Genomic DNA, 27,003 nt, shown 5'->3' on the forward strand with positions numbered 1-27,003 from the left:
ATCAATCAGCTGTTTGCACCTCATTACTGAGCGATTACTCCTGTACTCTACCATGGCTATTTAATCCCTGTAGCAGTGTCAGGTTAATTTACAGTTTGAAAAAACAGCACTGACTGCAACAGCAATCAATCAATGAGCATCAGCACGAAAATTCAGTGTAAATAAAATGTATCTGTTAGATGCTGTGTGCTTGCTAAAGTATGCATAGACAGCAACAATGCAACGTTGCTTGAAAAAATCTGCGGACAATGCGGGAATGGACCTGATTATGAACTGGGAAGGGGATGGGAGTACTCTGTAAATAATGTGTATTCGTAAACTGTGTTATTGTTGTTCAGATCTGTTAGCAGTTGTATTATTTATTTTTGCAGTGTTGTACTTGGAAAATATATCTTGAATTAAAGAACAGAAGCAAGCAAAGAAGAAATAAATTGTCAACAGAAAATGTTGTTGCTGCTGCTAATGCTAATAAAAAGGTAAGAACTTCAATTTCGGTTGTACTCTTAAAACCAATTGATTTTTTATTAAGGCCTTATGGTAAACAGTGCATGAACAGCTAACCTCATTCTCTTGACAGAGTGCTGTTGTATTCGAGTTAGGATCAGACCAAAAAAACAAAGCCTCCAGGTATATTAGTGCATCACTGCCTTCCAATGTCATTGCAGCAGGAACACTTTTTACGCTTTAAGGAAAGGTTGCTGTTGAAGTACACATGGGGCTCTTCTGGTTTGAAACGGATCTTAAAAAGGCCCTGCAGTCACTGTTGAGCAGAGTCCTGACATCTTGAGTTTTCTAAAAGCCAATTCCTTTGCTTAACCTCTAAAGGATCAAGCCTTTCTGGTGCTGGTCAGGATACCTTTGTAAACAAGATGGCATAAATTCAAATGGATTATCTTTATTGGCAATTCAGGGGCTGTTTTTTTTTTTACCCCATTGCTTTCGTGTATCAAGACAAAGGAATTCGAACATATAAACAACGACATTTGGCAAGGCCATTTATGTCTGTATGTGCGAGTTTCAACAACAACAACAAAAAAATAATCATACTCTCTCACAAAAACATGTCAAAGGAATGCTAACAATTTTAAAACCCATTTTCTTACTTTGTCACATGGCCCTTTTTCTTCTGTTGAAAAAAAAGGTTATTTTTTTGTATTTTATCATTTTATTTTGAATATGCAACTATTAAAAAAAGACAACACTACGAATGAAAATGTGCTGTTGCTTCCTGGAACATTATCATGTTGTTGTAATTCAAACTCATCCGAATGGTCTTGCTGCAATTAGACCACGTGAAACAAAGCAAAAGTACCTGCCTGCATCAGTCTGACTACAGTATAGCTGGATTTGAAATACCTGTATATATGAAGCAAAATAATTACAGCAAAATAAATAGGGAAACACTAAAATTGCTAAAAGCCAATAAAAAGGATGGATTTTAAAGCATTGGTTAGGCACAAAAATCTGTGACTGCAAATAGCTGCTTTGTTTGCTCCCATTGATTCTGTATGTCCATCTGTTAAAAACATAAAGGAAGGGAACACAGAAAATATACATCAAAGTGTAACTTTCTGGGGGTTCCCGAGTGGCGCATCCAGTAAAGGTGCGCCGCGTGGAGTGCAGAATGCTGAGCCTAAAAATAATAGATTGGCTATTCCAAATTGGGAGAAAAACGGTGTAAAAATCAATTGCCGACTATTAAATTTATATTTTAAAAAAGTGTCACTTTCTGCAAAGATTTAACAACATAACTGTCTGTTTTTAAATAGGGGCAGAATTATCCTTAAAATAAGTCAAATATTTACTGTGGCACTAATGTTCACTGAGAATCCCAGAAGTGTAGAAAACCACAGGATTATAACCATCTATGCTGCCTAATATTTCCATGCCACAATGTGTTTGAAACAGTGAATGTATTCCTGTCAAGGATATCCACCGCAGGAAGCCTCCCAGGACAACTGAAGGTTAGCAAGCACGCAAGACCCAGGCAATGAAAGCCACTCTAAAGCAGCCTGTACCCAAATTTATACAAAAAACATTTCTTTTGCTAAAACATTTCTATAATTTCATTACAAATGGATCTCTTTTCAAAGCATTTATTCCAGTCTTAATTAAAAACGAGGCTGAAGAGATTTCTATATTCTAAACAGTATATCTTAATCCTGCTGCCCAGAAAAGCATGAACCTTTTTTGGGAGATTTTTTAGGACCTCATTTCACTGTATTTTTATTGGTGTGTATTAATCAGTGATGGACACCAATATCGATATTTTGATATGATATCGTTAATTTCCATACTGCAATATCATGGGATTTAAAAAAAAAAAAAAAAAATCTTGACATACTTTTTATTGCAAATACTGTTAAATACAAAGACAGTATAATCAAGTTTATTTTATATTAAGATACAACAAACCCTACACATACCAAGCATTGTCAGTCTCGTAGGCAAACACCACACACTAAAGTATTATTTAACCATTTTATTCCATTGATTGGTGTTTAGGTACCAAACACTATTTGCATGCTGCATTAAGTTTGGCACTATTGGCCATCCGTAAAGTGCCGAATTTTGCATTACTTTGAGATATGCGCATGTGTCAGCATTTCATTTAAATTTTGTCAGTGTGATTTTGCAGTTATTAATTTATTCATCAACGTAGTTTAAATGTGAACTTCCGGGATTATAAACAGATGTACTTTTTAGACATCAACTATAAAAACATCAAAACACGTCTCAAAATAATGCAAAATTCAGCATGACACTGTACTTAATACTATTAGCATTGTAAGTCAGCACACGCAGAGCAGTTTAAGGTTCAATTACTTCCAGAGTGGCAAGAAAATTAACAACCCCAAGGGGCTCCCGAGTGGCGCATCCAGTAAAGGTGCTCCGTGTGGAGTGCAGGATGTGCCCTATAGTCTGGACGTTGCGAGTTCGAGTCCAGGCTATTCCTTTGCCGACAGAGGACAGGAGCTTCCAGGAGGCAGCGCTCAAATGGCCGAGCGCTGCCCGGGGGGAGGGAGGATTAGGTCGACCAGGGTGTCCTCGGCTCACCGTGCACCAGCGTTGTCCTCTGACGATGTAGCTCTTGGGTGGCTGCATAATGAGTCCGCAGTGCGAAAATAAGCAGTCGGCTAACGGCACACGCTTCGGAGGACATCGTGTGTTCGTCTTCGCCCTCCCGAGTCAGCGCAGGGGTGGTAGCGGTGAGCTGAGCCTAAAAAAAATAATTGGCCATTCCAAATTGGGAGACAATAATAAAAAAATAAATGGCAACGACTATATTTAAAAAAAAAGGAAAAGAAAATGAACAACCCCAAAGTCTGTGCATATATTATATATATATATATATATATATATATATATATATATATATATATATATATATATAGACATAATAAACCATATATTTACACACACAGTGCCTATAGAAAGTCTACACCCCTTGCTTTTCACATTTTGTTGTGTCAGTGCCTCAGAGTTTCATGCATTTAAATGATGATATCTTTCCACTTATCTACACACCATATTCCACAATGTTAAAGGAGAAAAAAGTTTCTATTGAGAAAAAAATTATATATTAAAAATACAAAACTGAGAGATCATAATTGGATAAGTCTCCACTCCCCTGAGTTAATACTTGGTGGAAGCACCTTTGGCAGCAATTACAGCTGTGAGTCTGCTGGGATAGGTCTCTACCAACTTTGCACACCTAGATTTGGCAATATTTTACCATTCTTCTTTACAAAATTGTTCAAGCTCTGTCAAGTTCCTTGGGGAGCATTGATGGACAGCAATCTTCAAGTCATGCCACACATTTTCGATTGGATTTAGGTCAGGGCTCTGACTGAGCCACTCAAGGACATTTACCTTTTTGTTCCTTAGCCACTCCAGTGTAGCTTTAGCTGTATGCTTTGGGTCATGCTGAAAGGTGAACTTCCGTCCCAGTTTCAGCTTTCTTGCAGAGGGCAGCAGGTTTTCCTCAAGGACTTCTCTGTACTTTGCTCCAATTAATTTTCCCTTCTATCCTGACAAGTGCCCCAGTCCCTGCCGATGAGAAACACCCACATAACATGATGCTGCCACCACCATGCTTCACAGTAGGGATGGTGTTCTTTGGGTGATGCGCTGTGTTGGGTTTGCGCCAAACATAACGCTTTGCGTTTAGGCCAAAAAGTTCCATTTTAGTTTCATCAGATCACAAAACGTTTTACCACATGGCTACAGAATCTCCTGAGTGTTTTTTTGCATACTTCAAAACAGGATTCAAGGTGGGCTTTCTTGAGTAATGGCTTCCTTCTTGCCACCCTACCATACAGGCAAGATTTGTGGAGTGCTTGGGATATTGTTGTCACATGCACTTTGACCATAAAAGCCTGTAGCTCTTGCAAAGTTGCCATTGGCAACCTTGGTAGCCATTGGTAGCCTCTCTGATCAGTCTCCTTCTTGCTTGGTCATCCAGTTTGGAGGGATAGCCTGATCTAGGCAAGGTCTTGGTGGTGCCATACACCTTCCACTTCTTAATAATCGTCTTGACCATGCTCCAAGGGATATTCAAGGCCTCTGATATTTTTTTATACCCATTCCCTGATCTGTGCCTTTCAACAACATTGTCCCGGAGTTCTTTTGAAAGCGCCTTGGTGCTCATGGTTGAGTCTTTGCTTTGAAATGCACTACCCAGCAGAGGGAACCTACAGGAACTGCTGAACTTATCCTGAAATCATGTCAATCACTACAATTTAACACAGGTGGAGGCCACTTAACTTGGTGTGTGATTTTGAAGGCGATTGGTTACACCTGAGCTAATTTAGGATTGTTATTACAAGGGGGTGGACACTTATCCAACCAAGCTATTTCAGTTTTTATTTTTAATTAATTTTCTACAAATTTCTAGAATATTTTTTTTCACTTGGAAGTTGTGGGGTAGGATGTGTAGATAAATGATTCTTTTTTTTTTTTTATGCATTTTAATTCCAGACTATAAGACAACAAAAGGTGAACATTTTGAAAGGGGGTGTAGACTTTCTATAGGCACTGTGTGTGTATATATATATATATATATATATATATATATATATATATATATATGTGTGAATTGATTTTATTCTTAATAGAAGGGCGGTAAAACGCGACTGATGTGTATCTGGGTAACGGATATTCGAGTGCTGACTGTAGTGTTTTTTCCTTTCAGACAAAAATTACACTAATGACAGTTTGGAGTAAATAGCTTTCAGAATCCAGCCCAAATTGATTTAAGTTCTGTAATAGAAATGTTACAGAAAATAGAATTGGCTCGACATAATGTACTGGCATTTTGTACTCCTATAACCTTGCTCGCATAACCTTGTATGCTTTGCCTAAGATAAAGTTTGTTACAAGGAACCGCAAGATGCCTACACTGCAGCTGTGAGATAAAAGGATGAGCCAGACGTGTCTTTTTACACGTATACCCAAACCACCCATCCTTTTTATCTGCTTGCTTAGTTTTATGCCACGTATGCATAGTTATAAGTTTTCTCTTTTTTGCTAATATCTGAATCATCATTGGCTAACCCTCTGCCTTGCTGACAGTTTTAAGGTATATAAGAAACTGATCTAACTCTATATGTTGAAACACTGCTCGATGATTATCTAGCACCTTGTGTGTTGAGAGTGTTTTCAGTTTGCAAACTTAAGAAATAAAGGCCTGTGTGTTTGGAACTCGCAGTCTCTCTTCCTTTTATTTAGAATTCCACGACAGTTCTTTGCACCATTCTTGAGCAAGGAATATAAAACAAAATTATATCAGTAACTGCATGACATTAACAGCACACTCTGAAAAAGATTGGATGAGTATTTGGCTTATTACCAGATCTCCAGGTAACTTAGAACTACTATAAAAGTGACCCCTTGGCAAATAATACAACGAAGGCATTCTTGTGAACAGATTTCAATTTAGAAATGGCAACAAAGCTAGCCATTAACCTTTCCCAGTACGTAGCTCAGACAATTTCCAGCATTTAAGCCATGACTAAGAAGCTGTTCAGCTAATGCCGCCACGTTCGTGGGTGACGAACGCTGGCACCACCTGGGTGAGAATTAAATCAGATCTGCTGCTGTTAACAGACACACTCTTTGGCTGGCACTTAATTTAACATCCCCTACCACTGTAGTAAAAGCTAAATGCCAATGACTTCATCAAAATCCCTGCAAGGAGCGGACGCTCGGTGGTGGATTATTCCCTATAATACACAACAAACAGAAACCAATACTGATTCATGTCATACAACATCAACTAAAGTCAGCTACAAAAAAACAAACTGTACCTGTAGGACATAATTTAACACAGTTAACAAGAGATAACAGAAACAGACTAGAGGACCTAGTCTCACTTGTAGCAGTCTTTATCAAAAAGAATACTGCTACAAACAGGATTTTCCAATACAGATGTACTGCACTAACAAATGTGCTTGGATGGTCTTGAAGCTAAACTATAAACCTGCCATAAAGCACAAATCTCATGCACATGATCCACACATCAGAGGCAACTTGATCCTGCATGCTATTTGTGAATGCCGAGATTATGATCAAGGAAAACAACCGCACCAGTCTCAGTACAGTTAGAGGAAATCTGTCTGATATTTGCCTGTCTTAAGTTTATACGATGGACATGCTACATATCAGGTAGGGTTTGGTGTACTGTGTAGGGGTACAGTACCAGGGAAATTGTTGTGTACTGTACTGCATGTCTGCAAACCAAACCATTTTGCTCTGATCAATAAAATATAGATGTGTGACTGATATGTTACAGTCTGACCTTTCTTGCAACTGAACACTGCAAGATACAGCAGCATCTGCAAAGTAGGTTTGCTGAAAATAAATAACAGTTAAATCATTTTTGAGTTTAACCACTCATAAAATAAAATACTATAAACCTTTACATGCTCAAATATCTACTGGGCGATGACATTTCTCAGAGGTCACGTTAGCTTTTCTGTTCATGCGTTCCTGAAATGCACATGCCCAAAATGCATATGAACACAGACTTTTTCTTTGTTATATACTAACAGTAGACCATTCACATGACGAGACAGGATTCCAAGCACTGTTTTGCCTTCATCTACATGTGTTTTCATATTTTTCTAAATTTCAATAACAGCAACAGAATCGCTGTGTCTGTGTCTTTAAGCGAAGATTCTTGAAAATCTGTACATATGTGTTTTTTGCCCAGCGGCTTTCACACACACCACAGTACATCTTGCCATCACAAAAAAGCCACAGATACTTCATCTCCCATTCAATTTTTTGTTTGTGTTCCCTTTCAATTCGAAGATGACCAACAACCAATACTTTTGGGATATGCCTGCGCAGCATCCCTCAGGTAGGAGGTTTGTCTAAGGACCCTGCATGCCCTAACGGCCTAACGGCCAAAACAGGACAACAGAGGCCCGTCTTAAAAAAGTGTATGCAGCCGAAGTGCAAATAACACGCCTGGCCAACACAGCAGGTCTCCTGACGGCCTATCTGGATGGCATCTTGCGATCAGCACTTGTGGTGGAATTTTCTGCATACAACCAAGCAGGCACCGGTCCCATGCTGAGGGAACGATTGAGACAGAGACAAGTTGGAGCAACTCACACTTTATTAGTTTGCAAACTGGAGCATTCAACAGAGTGTCACAGACTCTGCAAGCAACCGCAAAGAAAGCTCAAAATACACTAAGTCAAACAGTTCCTTATATAAATCAGTTTTTGCACAGAGTTCATGACTTGTGGTAATTCTTATCTTCCTTAGTCAGCTCAAACCAACCCTGTGGTATTCTTGATACTGTTGTCTACCGACTTTTCTGATTGGTTGATTTTTCTAGTTGCTAGGGAGAGAGAGTGTCTGTCAGGTCTCACAAAGTTGATTCCCCTAATACAAGAATATTAGCTAAGTGACTGGGGAGAAAAGAGGAATTATCGCTGTCTCGCAGAGCTGCAGAGCTGTGCTTGGTCTTGGGTATGCTCCTGCAAATTTCAGGCAAGCCCTTGTTGTGGCACGCAGACAGCTTTGGCTGTCATATGCCAGGGTCCCGGATGCAGACAAGTCGGCATTCCTGGACGCACCCATCTCCCCTGGACATACTTTCGGGCCAGCAGTGGAGGATACTGCAACGCTTCCACCGAGAGAGGGAAGTGTCTCGACAGGTGGCTGCAATGCTCCCTTCCCGTGCTCCGATACGGGAGGGGATGAGGTGCTGGCGTCTGCCCGTGACACAGACCCGGATGGTTCCAATCTCCACTGTGCCACGTGGCGACCTGAGGCATCACCTTCAGTCTTCGGTGACAGACCTTATTTCTGGGGCCACCCACCATGACGGAGGAATGCCGGACGTGGGACCCCAGCGCAACAGCGCTCCGGGAGGCAGTTCCAACTAAACCGTCCAAGACAGGCTCCACCACTACAGCCTCAGGAGCCCCAGCAGGGGCCCTGAAGTCTTGCGGCATCAGACCCACCCCTTCTCACAACACCAGCTGTAACACTGGTGCAATTGCACCTCATACTCTTGGGGGTTCGCCACTGTACACACCATTTACGTGCGGGCCCTCCTCCCTTTCGAGGGATCACGGTTACATCCATGAGTTAACCTCTCCAGGGCTTGGCCCTCAGGCAAGAAGTAAAAAGATTACTTCTCAAACAAGCCATCCGCCTTGTAGAACACACCACTTAAGAGAGGGGGTTCTACTCGAGGTATTTTCTAGTGCCAAAAAAGGACGGTGGCCTTCGCCCCATCCTAGACCTGAGACACCTCAAGGGTTCTTGAGGGAGAGGTTCCAGATGGTCACACATCGCCACATCCTCCAGTCCGTCCGGCTGGGCAACTAGTTTACCACTGTGGACTTAAAGGACGCATATTTTCACATCCCTATTCATCCCACGCACAGGAAACATCCCCACTTCGTCTTTCAGGGAAGCGTTGTCGAGTTTTCCGATCTGCCATTCGGCCTCTCCTTAGCCCCCCGAGCGTTCTCAAAGTGCGTGGATGCTATCCTAGCCCCCTTCATCAGGGTGTTGAACTACCTGTACAATGTTGATTTGCGATCGTGACGGAGCATCTGGCGAGACTGGGTCTCACCCTCAACGAGGCCAAAAGCCAATTAATACTGGTGCAAAGTACAGTTTACTTGGGTCTCCAGCTGGATTCCCTTACAATGCAAGCCTACCTGTCGGACGACAGAGTGGCCGCTGTTCACAACTGTCTAACCCTGTTTCAACAGGGATCCACAGTACAATTGGTGTTGTGCCGGAAACTATTGGGTCTGATGGCCGCAGCTTCATCAGCCATGCAGCTAGGGTTACTCCACATGCGCTGGGAAGCCCTGCACTGGTGGAGGCAGGCCTCTCATCTGCGTGACGGCATAAGGATGGGAGTGATACACAGCCATCAGGTGGTGACAACAGATGCATCCAACTCGGGTTGGGGTGCAGTCTGGGCAGGCAGAGGAGTCCGTGGGTCCTGGTCAGGTCGCTGAACATCCCTGCACATAAATGCATTGGAACTGCAAGCAGTTCACCTCGCTCTCCAGCATTTCCTTCCAGTGCTCCAGAGAATACATGTCCTTGTCTGTACGGACAACATGTCTATAGTAGCGTATGTCAACTGCCAGAGACGGCTTCGGTCCCCGGGGTTGCACTGCATAGCCCTCCGTCTACTGGCCTTGACAAAGAGGAATCTGTTATCCCTCCGAGTTGTTCATCTCCCTGGAGTACTGTATTGGGCGGTGGACCTCCTCTCGAGGGAGGGTCCTCACACGTCAGAATGGCGGCTCCACCCTCACATGGTAGAGCGCATTTGGGAACAGTTCAGGAAGGCCACAGTCAATCTCTTTGTCACAGCAGAGCTGACTCACTGCCCCCTATGGTTTTCCCTCTACTGCTGCGACGGTCCACTAGGCGTCGATGCCCTAACCTACGAATGGCCCATGACGCCACTTCAACGCCGGAAGCAATGGTATTGGTCACATTCCCGCCAATACCGTTGCTCCCCGCCTTCCTAGAGAGACAGTTCGGAGACAGTTCTCCTGGTGGCCCTGGAGAATCTGGTTTGCAAACCTTTTCCAGCTGCTACAAGGCCAGTCCTGGGAGATCCCGCTGCACAAGGTCAGAAGAGAGGCACTCTCTGGCACCCAGAACTGTCTGTCCGCCTTAGGGCTCTCAGACGCAGTTGCCAGTACACTTCAGAATGCTAGGGCCCACTCCACAAGGTCAATGTACACCTATAAGTGGAGGTACTTCCAAAATGGAAGATGGAAACAGGGTGTCCTTACGCACAAATCCCGCTTTCTTCTTCGGGCATTGAGATATCACGTGGCTAGGACGAGAGTGCTGCGTCAGTCTGACCAGCTTTTCATCTGTCATGGTGAAAGGACCCTAGGTCAAGCCCTCTCAAAGCAGCGACTGTTCAACTGGATTGTGGACACAGTTTCAACTGCATATACCAATGCTGGTATACCCCCACCTGGGAGGGTGGCCGCACACTCTACCAGAGGAGTGCCTACGTCATGGGCCCTTTTTAGAGGAGCCTCACTGACCGATATTTGTACTGCGGCTAGCCGGGCTACTCTGCATACATTCACCAGGTTCTACCGACTTTATGTGGTAGATCCCTCTATGCCTTCATTAGGCACGAGGGTCCTTAAAGTTGCACAGCATAAACATTAGTTTGGTGGAAGCAAGATGTCCCTCTTCTGCTGTCTCCACTCACGCTCCCTCGCGACGGCTTTGATATACTTTACCAACAAACCTTGCAAGGTCGAATCCTTAATATTGCTGGCTAAGCCAAATATCAGGCTTATTGCTGCCACCTACAGGACTGGAGTGTACCTTAAATCAATGCTGGTATTGCAGAACAGTTTTTTTTTTTTTTTTTTTTTTAAACAAGCAAGTATTTTAGTAATATGCATGTCTGCGTCCCTTTCCCATTCTGTGCGTCCCATGAACGCAAAACAAAATATTTTTCCATCCAATGAAGAATAAGTGAGGCCCGATTCCGAACTGTTCTGAACCTCCAGCAATAGAAAATAACCACCCTGCAGCAGGAATGCGAGCGACACGCCCCCTTGTCTGCAAGTCGGCAATTCTGAATGTTGTTCTTGTATACAGTTAACCCCAGCTAGCAGTTCATTTATGGCAATAAAAAAAAAAGTGTATTTCAATATTTGGTTTGTTGTACCATTTATATCTTGCAAATAGTGTTCACTGTTTCCCATCCACTTCAATAATAAAGCATGGTTTATATTACAGGGCTGAGATGACTTGTATGGTCACGTATAGCTCTTCAACTTCATTCATGAAATGAACACTTATGCTTTCCCCGATTTAGTGAAATTAAATAACCCTAACCTCCTTGTGAACTGCACGTAATTATTATTAGTATTTCTTGGCAGACGCACTTACCCAGTAATGTGCATATGAACATTACCTTAAAGATAAAATTGAAAATCAAAAGCTTACCTAAAAAAGCTAGAGTGGATTCATCGTTTTGATTTCTGCATTGGAACTCTTGAGCATGCAATGGGTTTGTACTGGTTTATAGTACTCTGACGTTATTGTTTTTATTAAGTCAGCAACATGAAAGCCGTGCTCATGTTTATTTTCTTTGGGTAGTTTTGGGCCATGGAGTTTATTTGATAACGGTATATTGTACAATAACAGATTAGGATGATAATAACAGTAATACTATCTGATGTCTGAAAAAACAAATGCAACACTTGCAGAGAACTGACTATGCTTAGGTGTCAGCCTAGTTGGATTGAGCACTAGTGGACAGGGTAAGAAATCATTTTTATATCTGTATGAAGTGTCTTACAGATGCAGCTATTTAAAAATGTATCCGATATAAAAGTAAAAGGTACGAAATTGTTTAATTAAGGCTGGTTTAAAAAAAAAAAAAGTATTGCGGCTTCTAAATGGTTCCGCTGTTGTCAGGGGAAAATGAATCAATGGTCGCTTACTTGATGATTGTCATCGTGAACAGCTGTCTTTGTAAAGGTCTGCGTGTGTTTGTCAACTTGTGTACCTGTGCCTTACAAAAGAGAAAAAATAAAATTTGTACCTGCCAGAAACCAACAAACATAAGTCTCTGTGTTCCGTTTTGTTCGAAGTGATCACTGCATTGTGCACTGACGAACTACTTTGGAATACAGTACTTTTTTTCATGCAATGCATTCCCTTGTGCCTATCTGAGGAGAAATGTATATTTGACACTGTTTAACCATAGCGAAATAGGCCTGTATGTTGATCATTTTGATTATGCCATAGACATATGCATGCAAGTTTATGGTTTACGGTTCGTGGTTTCCCCTAGTGACGTCACAGATGTCAGAATTCGTAATCAGGGCTTTTTGTTAGAAGCACTCAAAACAAGCTTTACGATTGTAAATTTCTTATAGTTACAGCACAAAAGTATAAATGATATATACATATATATATATATATTTAGAACTATAATAGTGTAGTTTAATAAAATATAATCAAATTGTAATGTGAAATACGTGACATATGGACTTTAATGCAGTATAAGTAATTTGCTGCTTGCTGCTCTTAATTGAGTATCAGAATACCTGAACAGGTCAAATTAATTTTCTATTCAATTGCTAAATAAGCAATTTTGTCCTCATGTTAAAGTGGGCCTTTCAGATTCATAAGGTAAAATTAGGTGAAGCTACTTCAATTTTGTGTCAATATACCGTTCTATTTGTTTAATGGGTTCCCTCTCCACTGGGGTTTTGTTTTTTTTAACACAATGAACCTTTCCTTAACTTCCACATTGAAATCCTGATTAGATTCAGGTGTTTTACGAATTGCCTTTGCAAAGGGCTTATTAGGCTTAATCATTATTATTGCTGTAAGTACCTTAATTGTGTGCTCTTTAAATATGACAATTACTTCCTGAGAAGGGGTAGTTTTGCTGTGTGTGTTTTGAAGCAGTGTTTGGAGGAATTAGCTGTGTTTTTTGGAGGAAGTTTGCTGGTCTGCAAAGGAGAGACAGGGAAACAATACTCTTTTGTTTGTTAGAAACAGTATATTTAATCTGCCATTTTCCAGCCTAAAAGTACGTTATCTAAACTCCTGACCAATTGAAACTATCCACGGCATACAAATATTTAGTATCCCGAGAGCGACGACAGCAACTAATCCATTTATTTTCCAAAACATCACCTTTGTCTTCATACCTGGCTGGAAACTCCAAATGTGACAGGATCGAGGAAGAGCCGGGGGAGGTCCCGTTAGTAGGGATCTTGTTATTTTTTTGTTGCTGGACTGCCTGTGCTGTTCTGACGGTTATTTGTTTGTTTATTTATCAGAGTTAAACGAGCACTTCATACAGAAGACTCATTTCTTTGTTTATTTTTTGTGCGTTTTAACTGTTCTGGTGCCTATTTGACCGGTCTCAATGCAGTCCTAATACAACAGCTTCAATCTGTGCTATACTGTCTATAAAGTTATTCATTGCTAAAAGCTTTGATCTGTACTGTATTAACTAGTTTAAACATATGCATTGGTGAACACTTTAGTCTGTGCAATATTGTCGATATTAAGCTGTACATTACTAAAAGCTTTCATCTGTTCTATATGACTGGTATAAACATGAGACTTGTGCAAATGCTGTCTGATTCGAACCTTTGCTCACCCAATGCTTGATACTCTGTTTATAAGTGCAGGGATTGAAATTAACACCCGCCAAAACGCAGGTCACTTTAGTCTGTGGCGGGGAAATTTCACATACTTATACGCCACAGTGGCGGGTACGTTTTTGTACCCTTAACATTTTGAATGCCACCGGCTCTGTGCCAGTGGTGAGAATTTGCGACAGACCACTGTACCTTTAATAAACAGAAGCTGTTGGCTAAAATAAACAAAAAACTTGAAAAAGATTGTCACCACAACTTCTGCTTTCGATTGGTCTATTGAATTTTAGCAAAATCACATATGAACTTAGGATGGGCATTTGGAATTATTTCACTATTCGAGTACTCTCATGATATTATTATCGATTACTCTTGAGAATATTTTATTATATTATATATTTTATATATAACACTTGGAAATAGGTTGAAATTGGCAATTTTTTAAAATATTATTTATTATTCTTATTTCAATAATTTTTTGGGAGGTGTAGCTCATATAAAAAATAAAAAAAAACATCCCACAACAAAATAAATTACATCACTGGAAAGATCTACTTCATGCCTTTCTGTAGGTGTATTGGGTTTCAAGTTCTGATTTAAGGTTCCAAAATGACAAGCTCTTAAACAGAAAGTGTTCATATTTATGACCAAATATGGTCATTCCCCGTAGGCAGCATAGGGTTAACACTACCTTTTTCTTTCTTTTATGGTTGAATACAACTTCCAACAGGGCTCTTCACTCTTCAGCAGCTCCAAACAGACTGGCTGCTTTCTTTAAATACCCTGCACCTGGCTCTAATTGACAATGATAACCAGGTGCAGGGGATCATTTCTAATAAAACATTTACACCCAATGAAGGGCTTTTCAGCCTGTGAGCCCCCAGGACTACACTCTCACTATATATATATATATATATACACATATATATATATATATATATATATATATATATATATAGAGAGAGAGAGAGAGAGAGAGAGAGAGAGAGAGAGAGAGAGAGAGAGAGAGAGAGAGAGAGAGAGAGAGAGAGAGAGAGAGAGAGAGAGAGAGAGAGAGAGAGAGAGAGAGAGAGAGAGAGAGAGAGAGAGAGAGAGAGAGGAGAGAGAGAGAGGAGAGAGGAGAGAGAGAGAGAGAGAGAGAGAGAGAGAGAGAGAGAGCTTTGAAAACTACACTACCCAGAAGTCCAGCGATGACGCTTGTGTAAAACGTTTTTGTATGTTTATTTGGATAATTGGATAATGAGAAAACAGGTGGTTTTGTGGGCGTTACGCTGATGGACTGTCTCTGTTGCGGCGCTGCCTGTGTGCAGTGTGAGTAGAGTTGTTTAAAAAAGTAACTACCTGTTTTATGAGTTCTATTCTGTGGAATAATTTTGGAGTTGTATATACAGAAAAGTATCTCAAAATAACAAATCGTCAACCCTCTCACCTCCCGATTTAAAAAAAAAAAAAAATTAACTGAATTTATGTATTCATTTATTTCGTTATCGCAAATCCGTTACCCGCTCAACACAAGGAAACGACACGGTGGTTGAGGTGAAACCTTTTAGTTTTATAACTTATTTCTAATTGATCATTAATTCCTTAATACTACAAGTGATTTTTAGTGTTTTTTTTTTTTTTTTTTAAACATGTTGCTATAACATGGCTCTCTCTACTCTAGCTAGTAAGAACAGAAAATGGTGAAAATTGTAGTTTCAACAATGAGTGGACCAATAAATACTTATTTATTTTACCAACTGTACCGAACGCAAAGCCAATGTGTTTACTGTGCAATGAATGTGTGTCCGTAGTTAAGGAATACAATATGAAAAGGCATTTTGAAATCAAACAAGGAGCTTTTAGAAATACGTATCCAGAGGGCACAGTAGTTAGAAGCTCAAAAGTAGAAGCGCTGATCTCTTCGTATATTATACTATTAGTATGTCACATACATTTTAAAATGTTTGTAATGATACTCAGTTAAATTCTCACACCGTTCTGTTATTAAAGTACTATTCATATGGTCAAATGTGTAAGTCTTGTTCAATATATGAACATTAAGTTATGTAATATTTATTATTGCTTAAAAATGTGCTGAGTAAAATACTCTGGCCCGCCTACTCCTAACTTTTTTCCAGTCTGGCCCCCTTAAAAAAAAAAAAAAAAAGTTGAAGAGCCCTGCTCTAACTAAGGCAACGATCTGTTCAGGGTATATGAGAAACACATGCAAGCAGTTTTACAGAAAACAGCATAAACGAGTCTGCATTGTTGCTGAGGAAACTACAGATGGGAGAGAGAAGTGTCCTGAACATTGTATTTAATTTGTCATTTTATGAAAATTGTAGATTTCTGTAATACCCCTTGTTTGACTAGTCTGTATATTGTAATGCCAGCAATAAGCTGTTTTTTTCAAAACACCTTTATTTGTTGACTGGCCTACAGTACATACTAGTGGACTGCTTTAAGAAAGATTTTTCCTGAAAACTACTGTATCTAGGGACTTGAATAAAAAAAAAATGAATTCAATAGACAATGTAAAAATGTTTGTTCAAATTACGTTGTTAATTCATAATAAATTGGTAAAAACGGAATTGGTCATTTTGAAAAACGTTATTTGTCACCAAGGGCGTAGGTTTGGTTTGAACATTGGTGGGGACACAATTATTTGCTGAGTATTACTATACAGCATTAGCCTACTATCATATCACAATGTGCCTCAAACAATAACATATCTCAAAACTGAGTCTAACACTTTCACTGTTATAATCACTAAGCCATTACAGACCTCACCTGCGACCCTGTTGCTCCACCTGCCTCTGTACTGCTTTTACCAGGTCGCACTGCTTCACTCGCCTGATAAAGTGATAAATTGATGCATGCTGTTTAGAGAGAAAGTATGACTCTGCTAACTTCATTAGTAAATTATTTTTACATTTGCTATGAGAATCATTATCAATTGTGTTTATTACTTTAATAACATCTTCCTACTTACACTTTGACTTTTTGTAAAAAAAAAAAAAACTTCCTTAGCTAAAGCCAAATTGAAGTGATTAGATAACCTTAGTTGGTTGACGATATCAAAATCTCTCTCTCTCTCTCTCTCTCTCTCTCTCTCTCTCTCTCTCACACACTCTCACACACACACACACACACACACACACACACACACACACACACACACACACACACACGATTTAGCTGTGAAACAAGCTAGCTAGCCACCAATGACGTGGGGTTAGAACCTAGCAATGGGTTGCTAACGTAATAAACCTACTTACCTACCCATTAGGTAGGTAGGTATGTTTATGTTGCTAACGAGCTGACAATACCTTCAGCCGCGGTACCTGGCTTTCATTCAGTCAGTGGCTCACACTCATATCAGACTGACCGGCAAGCGGCAACTTCAGATGAGCATCTTTCCAGAGTCCAGCCTAAGCCAGCGATTCCCAACCTTGTTTTACTCACGCCCCACTGGAATTATTTTTTATATCTGTGCCCCCGCCCCCGACACCCGGTTAATTTGACTTTTTAATATGTATATTTTTTACTGCCTATATAATATAGTGCGTTTATTTAGCCGCCTGGATAATCACACTGTCCATTCAATCAAAAACATATGTTCGTGTTCGCTTTTTACACACACAATACAAAAATATCTAGCAAGGAGTAAGTTAGTTACAAAGGGAGGAAGGCAGAGGATAGAAATAATGTGACAACGCATTAACCAACAAACACAAATATCGAATTAAACTGATTATATTTATTCTTATTTTAAAAAATAAATGTGAAAATTGTGGCACAATATACACCGTTTAAGAATGACTACATTTTTTTAAATTTTAAACCCGGAACACGACCTTTCACTCCCGAGTCCTTGTGCACTTTCGCGCCTCAATGAAAACAACACACTCTGCTTGGTCCCTGACGTCAGCCGCGCACTGAGTCCGTGTTACAGTGATGCATTATGGAATTTGTAGTTTTCTTGTCTGCTAATTACACCCCAAAACCCCACCAAACACCTACACATCCCAGGGTGCCATTCTTTTTAAAGCTACCGGTATCTCTTTTTCTCTCTTTAATAACTCGCTGCACTCAAAGGGCGAAATCGGTAGTATCGTTTGGCACGTCACTGTTATTATTACTAGTACGTTATTATTCAAACGGTCACCGCGCCCCCCCTGGAAGGTTTCACGCCCCCCCCGGTTGAGAACCTAGGGCCTAAGCCAATCAAATTAGGAGGGAGGAGCAACGAGGGGATCTTGAGAGAGTTAACCCTTTGTGGAGCAGATAAAATGACTTGACAAAAGACGTTTCAGATTTATCAAAATTATTGGTAGGGACAATTCAACGGTCCCTTGACATTGGTAGGGACATGTCCCTACCGTCTCTAGCTAAATCTACGCTGGTGTAGATAACCATTGGCTATCGGTATCGGCCAAGAAAATCTTTATCGGTGCGCCACTGTGTGTGTGTGTGTATATATCACTTGAAACTTATTGCTACCATGTGACCGAATGGCAGCCTCTGATTAGTTAAGCACACCCTTCTGACGTTCGCACTTTCATCTTTCCGACAGTTGGAAAACATTGAGGAATTCTACTCGCGATAATTTTTATACTTTATTTTGATAGTTTTTGTACTTATTAATCATCATTTACAGAGATTATGCTACGTTAAACGAGAATATTCTTGCAATCCAGAGATTATGCTACGTTAAACGAGAATATTCTTGCAATCGCGGCCACTAGTTTTTATACTTTTAAATGTATTGTTATTATACCATTAGCTAGCTACATAGCTATAATTTGTATTCCTTAGCTGACGCCCTTACCCAGGGTGACTTACATAGTTATTTAATGTGAAGTATTCATTTATAGTTACAATAAACTGCGATTCGGAGGACACCGTTACCGATTCATCTGGGGTCAGAGTCTGTTTGAATAGAAGAAGAAAACGTACTGAAGGGAGTGAAACCGAAGGAGAGGTTGTAAACACAGATGAAGTGAGGGGAGCACTCCGGTCAGTCTTAATTTAGAATTTTATTTTATTATTTTTTTGAAAAGTAAGCTTCTGGAATACATTATGTATGCTTATTATATTCATTTAGATTTTTAAGTAACTTATTGTTTTATTTAAAAAATAATAATAATGTTTTAGTAAACTGTTTAACAAGAAGCAAAAAAAAAAATCTATATCTATCCCCGCATGTGTGTATTGCCTGATTTACCCCCAACATGGCTGTCACTAAAATATTGGGTAACTTTCATATTCTGAAACACAACTGCTTTGTCAGTAAGACCCATGTTAGATACTTAATGAGCAAGCCGTATCACACTCGCACCAACAACCAAATAGCTGCCCTCACAAAATCCCATAGAATCCAATGGAATCCTGTTCTCAGCTTTTTTTTAAAAAGGGCCTGTAGGTTGCAAGGTAATAAAACAAAAATACATAAGTCTCACTCTCTAAATTAAAGTATTAGACTAGACCAATCTCTTAAAGCGTGCCAAATTAAGTGTCTAGCATAAACCTGATTATGCATTGCTAAGGACATAGCAAATGTACATAGTTGAAAATAGTTGTTTATTCATTAATTTCTCAGAATTAGGATTTCTCTTATGCAAGACTTTAAAATGTTGTAAATTTGTCATTTTTAAAGATATTTGAATACATTTGGTGTCATTTGAAGAGCTTAATCTGTATATTTGAAAGAGCTGACTATAATCACTAATTTGTAATGGGGTCATATGCGACTGATTTTGTGGGAGCAGGTCACATATAATAATAATAATAAACCTTCTCATCCAGACAGACAGCTTTCTAAATAGGGTCATTCAAAGTAATTGAGACAAACAAAACTTCAATCCAGATTTTTTTTTTTTTTTTAATCCAGATACTGATCCTGACTTTCGTTAATGCCCGAACCTTCAGCTCAGGGAAACACAATTCCAGTCGCGGTCAACTACCACACAGTACAGCCTTCATCGACGGGCACTATTGCTTAAATAAAACTGGAAGCAGTGCGGTTGCGAAGTCTGTCTGTAGAATACTTTCTGTTGTAACAAACAGTAAAGTAAATATAAATGTTACTTTCCGTCACACTGCAGCAGGTGTAGATATATTGAGCTGTAGGGTTATTGAATAGCAATTGTCTGCTGATCAATGTGAAGGACTGATCATTTTGAACCAAGTACCATTCCCTTTCCTATCAATTCAAAATATTTATATTTCATGCTCTAACTCCGTCATAGAAAGGTCCTGCCAGGTCGACAAGAGGCACAGCTATGTCCTGCACTACTAGGTTCAGTTTGCCCTGACTGACAGTGGATGTTAACTTCAAGTATTATTTTATTTGTAAAAACTGTAAAAAGATGGCATGCAGGGCTAAAATGTTAAAACTTACAGGACATAATCAGTAGAGATACAGTAGAAGCATTGTTTTAAACAGTCTATCTTCGTAAGCCAATCAGAATAGTCCCTCAAACCACGCAGTTGGAAATATACTGTATACTTAAAAGCACGGTAGTATTGTAGCATTAGAAAATCGGCATGCCCTACATCCGCCTGAATGGACTGCGGGTCCACATTCACCACGTGTTATACGGATGAAAAAAGGAATGTGCTCCAAATTATATAAAGAATACCAAGATCGTAGGTGATGTTAAATATCTGTGACAAACTTGCCTGCTACTTGGATCGCTGCTTTAGAACAACCCAGTCCAGACAAGTTTAAATCATGTCCCTATGCTCAGAGCCCACTCCAAGGAGAAACTCACCCTAGTGTGGGACTTTTTGCAACATATGTGCTACTGTAAATATTGCACAAAAAAGATAATACTCCAAGCAGAAAAGTCCTCAGTGTCCAAACTCATTATAACGCAATATGGTTCTCATAATGTTCACAGCAATTAGCTAGACCTGGCATCAAACAGAACAGGCTTTCCTTCGTGTGGGTTTTGACAACACAAAGATGAAGACAGGTTACCAATTCTGAAGCGCTGTTTTGGATCGCCTGTTACAGTACACATCAAAACGGTATTGGTGAAGAAAGAGGATTCTTAACTGTCTGTAGCTCATTATTATCCTAAAGAGAAGTCTGGTTATACTATAAGGCTTATATTGACAAGCATATTGTCATTAAACAGGTTTTAACACTACCTTGCATTGTTTAAACATTTAAATGTAACTTTGTTTACAGTACAGCCTAACCTTTAACTTTATTATTATAAAAAATGGCATTTCACATATCTAGTCTTTTACTTTTGTATTCATTTGTTACATTCATTTTCACACAGAACAATGGTGTACAATCACTTCATTTTAGGAGCTTGGTTAAATTACTTAAGAAAAACATGTCACAGCATACAGCTACATCAGCTAGTATGGTATGTTTGGAAAGCAGTTAAGCAAAAAAAGCATTTTTTTTTTAAAAATTTATATGATCGTTCTGCATTTTGCAAAAAATTACTTTTGCGCAGAATTATTGGGTCTTTGTCTCCTATCACAAATTGATTATTGTTGCATTACCCTCCTACAGCCACCATCCTCTGACACAAGAAATAAACGTAAAAATCAAGGCAAAATCCTCATTAGACAGAATATTTACAATTAAATACTCTTCTGCTAAGGATATTCATTAACGGAAACACTGTTAAAGGTGTACCGCCTGAATTTAGGGAACCAGATAATCTTCCAAATTAAAACCTTGATACAGTAGTTTAATAAAACAAAATCGGATACTCATTCAAAAACATAGGAAGTAACAAAAGGGTCATTCCATCTCCAGTGAGACAACGAGAGTGCTACCATATCACATATTTCCATTTAAAAAACAAAAAACAAAAAAAAACATGCAGGATGGTATCCATCTATGAGAAACGGAAACATCAAACTTCAGCCTCAGCCCAACAGTCATGGAGATCCTCGTACCGGATATTCGGAAAATTGGTCCTTTCCCTCTCTCCTTGTTAATGTTGCGTCTCCGGAACCATTTGATCGTGAGAGCTGCTGAATAACTCAAATTTAAGCAACAGTATGAAACAGGATTTAATCAATGTAATCCGAGTCATTATCCTACTGGGGAAGCGAGTAGAAGAACCCCGCGTGGGGTTAATCCCCTCATACAGGAGCAAAGTGAATTAGAAAACCGCTTGTTACAATGTTTCCCATTAGGAGCCAGGTCACATTTCAACCCACCTTTGACCTCCCCTTAGTTACAGTAGAAACATGATATGGTCAAGTTATTTGTGTCACCTACTGTAGCAAATGCAAAAAATGTGGCTGGCTCAAATGATTCAGCAAACACCAATATTAATAGAGGGAGAGAAAGGACTAATTCCCCAAAAGAGGTGTATATCCCAAAGAGCAGATACTGCATTTTTACAGAGTTGTTAAAGGAGAAACGTGCCGCATGCTAGCAGTCAGTTCTCTGGAATGTGTCAGTCTGAGATGGAAGGACTTCAGATGTGGCATTTAATGCTTAATTGTCTTTACCAACATATCCCCTGGAGTTAACTTTGTTTTTTTTGTTTTTAAGCCACATGCTGCAGCAAATGTGAATCTCTTTTCTATTAGGTTGACTTAACTTCCTCACTGATACAGTTTTTCTTTGCTTATACTAGATTATCTCAAACTGTATTTAAATGGTACAAATTTCAAATTCCTGGATGGACACCAATGTCACTGAAACCGTAAAGCCTGCCGCACACAGCCCGACTCAGGCCGTCCCAACTCATCTCAACTGGCTATACACAGTCTGGATGAATCGTAGAAGTGTGCGTGCCCTTAAAACCAAGATTATCCAGATTTCAGTCGGGATGTCTTCAGATTTTAAGATTGAACATGTTGAATCTTTTTCAGTCGCAGTTTCGTTCAGATGTGATCAGTCTGTCTGTGTGTGTGACGGCTGCCAACCAAGACTGACTGACAGACCGATTAGTCATAAGGGTGTCAACCAATGGTGAAGCAGGTTTAAGTGACATGGCTTGTCATGTGACTTGTCATACAAGATGGCGGAACATTGGACAAAAGATTGTGAAGATGAGCTTGTTCAAATGTGGACCAATAGTCCATGTTTTTATGACTGTAGTGCTAAAGCACACTCTGATCGGAATTCCAAAACCTACGCAACAGAAATTACAAAAGCACTTGGAACTACAAGTGAGTTTGTGGTATTTAGTTTTAATATCAGTGAAGTAGTAGCCTATATTTTTACTGCCCTACAATGTGTAAAACAGTAACTCAATACAATCACAAAGCTCCAAGACAGAGCTACACAAAGCGATACAAGGTCAACGTCAAATAAAAATCTACAGGTTGGATTTTATTTGCCACAGGCTAAAGTTTAGACAAACCACACATAATCTGTCTGAAACGTTTGCACAGTGTAAAAGGTCAATAGCTAAATTAATAGGCTAAGCGCTTCTTTTTGGTTGCCTTGCGGCGCTGTCTCCGCTGTCCAATCAAAAAATGTGTACAGGGCAGTATTAATTAAATTTGCATACATGGTAATCACCAGGATCTAGATGTGGTTAGTCTAATTCAGTCTTAGCAGTGTGTGACACTGAGTCGGGAAAATCAATTGAGTGTCAAACCAAAACTGAGCACAACTGATCACAGAATCTGTGCATACTCAGATGAGATGAGTGCAAAAAAATAAATTAAAGGCAAATGCAGGATATATATATATATATATATATATATATATATATATATATATATATATATATATATTAGGACTGAAGTCACTGTATTGTATCTTGCTCTTAATTGTATTAATAGTACTGTAATTCTTGATATGTATTTTATTTTGTATACAACTGCGACTTACAGTTGCTAAGAAATTAGTATTATTTATTATTATTTATTTATTGGGGGGGTGGGGGGTGATGGTTTGGCATTTAAACGGTATAAAAATGAAATATAGTTGAAAGGCATTCAGATGACTCCAGAAGGCCGACAAAGACACACGCACCCTACACAAACACGGTTTGACCCATGGTCTGCGCTGTAGTTATATCTATCTAACATTATCGGCGCTGTGAATGCAACATAACCCGCAATTTGTGGAGACTGCAAAAAATTAAATACATAAATACATTTCTGTTTGTGCTAGATAGTAGTTAGTTTGATTTGTTTTTATTCCCGATTAATTAAATTATATTCATTGAAAAAAAGGAACGAGAACCTGACCCTTATATATTACACACACAAACACGCACACACACACACACACAGTTAATAGTTCCGTTTAAGTTCAACACTAACCCTAAATAAAATGTTGTTCCTGTTATTAAGGAGTAGTATAATCAGAAGCCAGTTTTCACTTTAATGAAGTAGGCTACATTTGTTTTCATTAATGAAACTATAATGTTCAGCTTTCATATTGAAACTTGTGTATACATTCAATCAAACCAAGTAGTGTAGGAATTTGCCTGTATCGTTCAACACGTTTTTCAAATCAACTAAGCTTATTTCGTTTGTGTATAAAAAACGACAATAGAGTCGCAGTCCTTCTTTCACAGCCAGTGTCATCCGTATAAGTAATTAAATGTCGCTGGCAGTGCATTGTCTGTTTAGCGCACACAAGAACTTTCAGAATGGATAAAACAGAATTGTAAAAACACATATTTGAGAGCAAAGCAGTTAATGACATTTTTAACTTTCATAGCTGAAGAGGTGCTGGGGCTATGTCTCGTCAAAACCAAATAATGCGTCTTGATTTTGCAAAAAGTTGCGAATATACCTCGAGAGTTTCGGTTGATTTCCTGGGTTAATTCATGTTGATGTTTTAATGTCCGCAGCGGTGCGGTAATTGCAGTTTCTCCGCAATTCTTAGATATCACTCACTTGCAATTTTACAAAAAACATTCGCAACGAAAGCAGTTGCGAGAAAGATGAGAATTCGCAAGATATTTTAATATTTGCCCCTGTGTATTTAAGCTCCCTCACAAACGGGTTGTTGAGACTCCACAGCACCAAAACTGTGATTCACAACTTTACTGGACAATAGAGCATTGTTCCTATGCACTAAGTATAACAAACAAGGCAAAAACAAAAACTGCTTTCATGTGTAGACTGACATGTCTGTTTAAACGTACATACTCCCAATAGAATGTTTGTTTTTTAAATTTTATTTTAATAAAACCATGCATCTGTTGAATACGTTTTGCTACCTCCTACGCCACTAATAAATCCCTGCTCTCTGTATAGGATGTTTCCATCCACAACAATTATCCACTTCACTCAGTATAAAGTTAATCGTTTGCACCAAATGGGGACTGACACGCAAACCACTGGGGCGAACTAAAGAGTCGTGTGCTGTCAGATATAGCGGCTATCTTAAAGTAGATGCTGTTATCCAATGCAAATGCACACACCACTGCTGTATACCAGTTAGGAACTCCCCCAGAAAAATAAAATGTCTAAGAAATGTTGCTACATCTTGTTTATATGGCGACTAGCAGCTAGTATCATCAGTCAGGTCAACCTAACACACATGGCTGTGTTAGAGTGAGTTAACAGAAGGAACTGGGTGCTCCTAAAATGATAACTGCTACAGTGTTATTTAGTGGTCAAGACAATCAAAGGTCAACCAAAAGGGAGAGATTAAAAAATCCCTTAAGAAAAATCCCTAAAGAATAATGATTATAATTTACATTCAGTTTAATATGCTAATAGTCCCATGAACTAGGTGAACTATAATATAGGCACTATAGCAATATTACTGTGAGAAACACAGAACCGGAAAGATATATATTTGATCTACCACTCCAGCCAACTACCATATGCTGTCTTAACTAATGACCATTATTTATACTTGAATAAACATGTTATTTTAAAGTAAGCCTTTCGTTTAAAACAAGCCGGGTTTTGAAATTGTCATCATTCCAATTTCCATCTCAATAACGACATCTTATTACGTCTCCCAATGTAAAGACATACGGGTCCATACGGTTTTAAACAAGCAAGCGGTTCATGAAATGCAGTCCAATTTTCCTTTTCCCCCCGATCTTATCATACGTAACAAGTAACGTAGCCGGGCCTGTCTACACATGATCAGATAATTAACTTACCTTTTTAAATGGACTGCAGATTTGGGTTTTCAGTTATAGTCACAATTCCTCTTATAGATTAAGTCTCATCCCTCAGGCTGCTTTTCAAATGCTCCGTTACGTACTGCTTCCTTGATATATATTTATATATATTTAACGGTGCAATGCCAGCTTGCAGAATAAAAAAACAGAACTGCAAAAAAAAAAAAAAAAATACTAAAACTCAAAAGTAAAAGTCAACAACATATAATTAAATATCAACAGTCAAGGATGGACGCTGCAAAATCATTCCGTAGAGTTCGACAGAGAGATAGGAACTCGAGTCGAAGGAATAAAGTCGGCGATTCGATATGATAAATAAAAACGCAATAACCTTACATACAACAAACAAGCGTAGTGCAGTTTTTCTTTTAATCAATGAGAAAGTGCAATTCGTAGTCTTGTTCTGCAGTTACCGGTTCTATTGTAGAGTTCCTGATAAAAAAAAAATTAAAACCGCTCGCTTTTCACAACAGCAGAAAACTCTCCGATTAAATTATTGCAGGAACAAATACAACGGGATCCAACTCATCGTCGTGCCAATTCCCGGCCCCTCGTGCCTCTGTTTGTGTCTGTCCGTGGGAAATGTAAACCAAATTAGTCAAGGATTTCCCAAACCTGCACTTGCGAGCACAGTTCTCTGGCACTCCGCTTTTCGCTTTTCGCTTTCCTCTGTGTGTCGCTAGTTGCGGAGCAGCAACTGCCCTCCTCCTTGGCTCTGTCCAACCAAGGATAGTATTAAAAAAAAAAAAAATAAAAAAAAACGATAGGACAATCAATCGTGTTATCCCATGATCCAATGCGTGTAATCACTACAAGGCGCCATTATTGGAGCCCACTCAAGCGGCGGAGGATAACAGAAAGCATTGGCAGACGGCAGAAGAAACTAATTTTTCTACAATTCTAATTTTATAAGATAGTTTAAGAACCTACATATGATTGACAGTTGACATTTATTTTGTAATTCTGACATGTTATGTGTGTTTCTCAAATGTTTGACGTTGTTTACATCTTTATATATCTAACAAATAGACCGCAGTTTTGTTTGAACGTACTATAATCAGAGTTGTCTGACGCCTAGACAAATTATTTATGGACTTTATGACTAAGTATCTTAAGATGTAGAACTTTAATTTTTGTGCAATATGTATTTTTTTCCTTCTGTCTGTAATTGTATATATTTATCTTGTTTGATTCTTGTTTATACGCTGATGCCCTGGTGGAGGTGTGAATGCACTGAAACGTCTGTTTTTAGCTTTTTTTTTTAAATATGT

General features: G+C 39.2%; 1 protein-coding gene across 3 annotated transcripts in view; it reads right to left on the bottom strand.

Moving 5' to 3' along the window:
• Positions 1-26,461, bottom strand: part of LOC117435229 (polypeptide N-acetylgalactosaminyltransferase 1) — a 259,339-nt gene extending 232,878 nt beyond the window's left edge. Inside the window, exons 1-2 of one of the 3 annotated variants that reach the window (XM_059012946.1) lie at positions 26,348-26,461; positions 25,712-25,883 (exon numbers count right to left, since the gene is read on the bottom strand). The gene's annotated coding sequence lies outside the window, so the exon portion shown is untranslated. Of the gene's footprint in view, positions 1-25,711 lie in introns of all 3 variants that reach the window. The other 2 variants (XM_034920767.2, XM_059012947.1) reach the window with 2 other exon arrangements.
• Positions 26,462-27,003: the final 542 nt, after the last annotated feature.

This window comes from Acipenser ruthenus, chromosome 3 (assembly GCF_902713425.1).
Source record: "Acipenser ruthenus chromosome 3, fAciRut3.2 maternal haplotype, whole genome shotgun sequence".
Lineage (NCBI taxonomy): Eukaryota > Metazoa > Chordata > Actinopteri > Acipenseriformes > Acipenseridae > Acipenser > Acipenser ruthenus.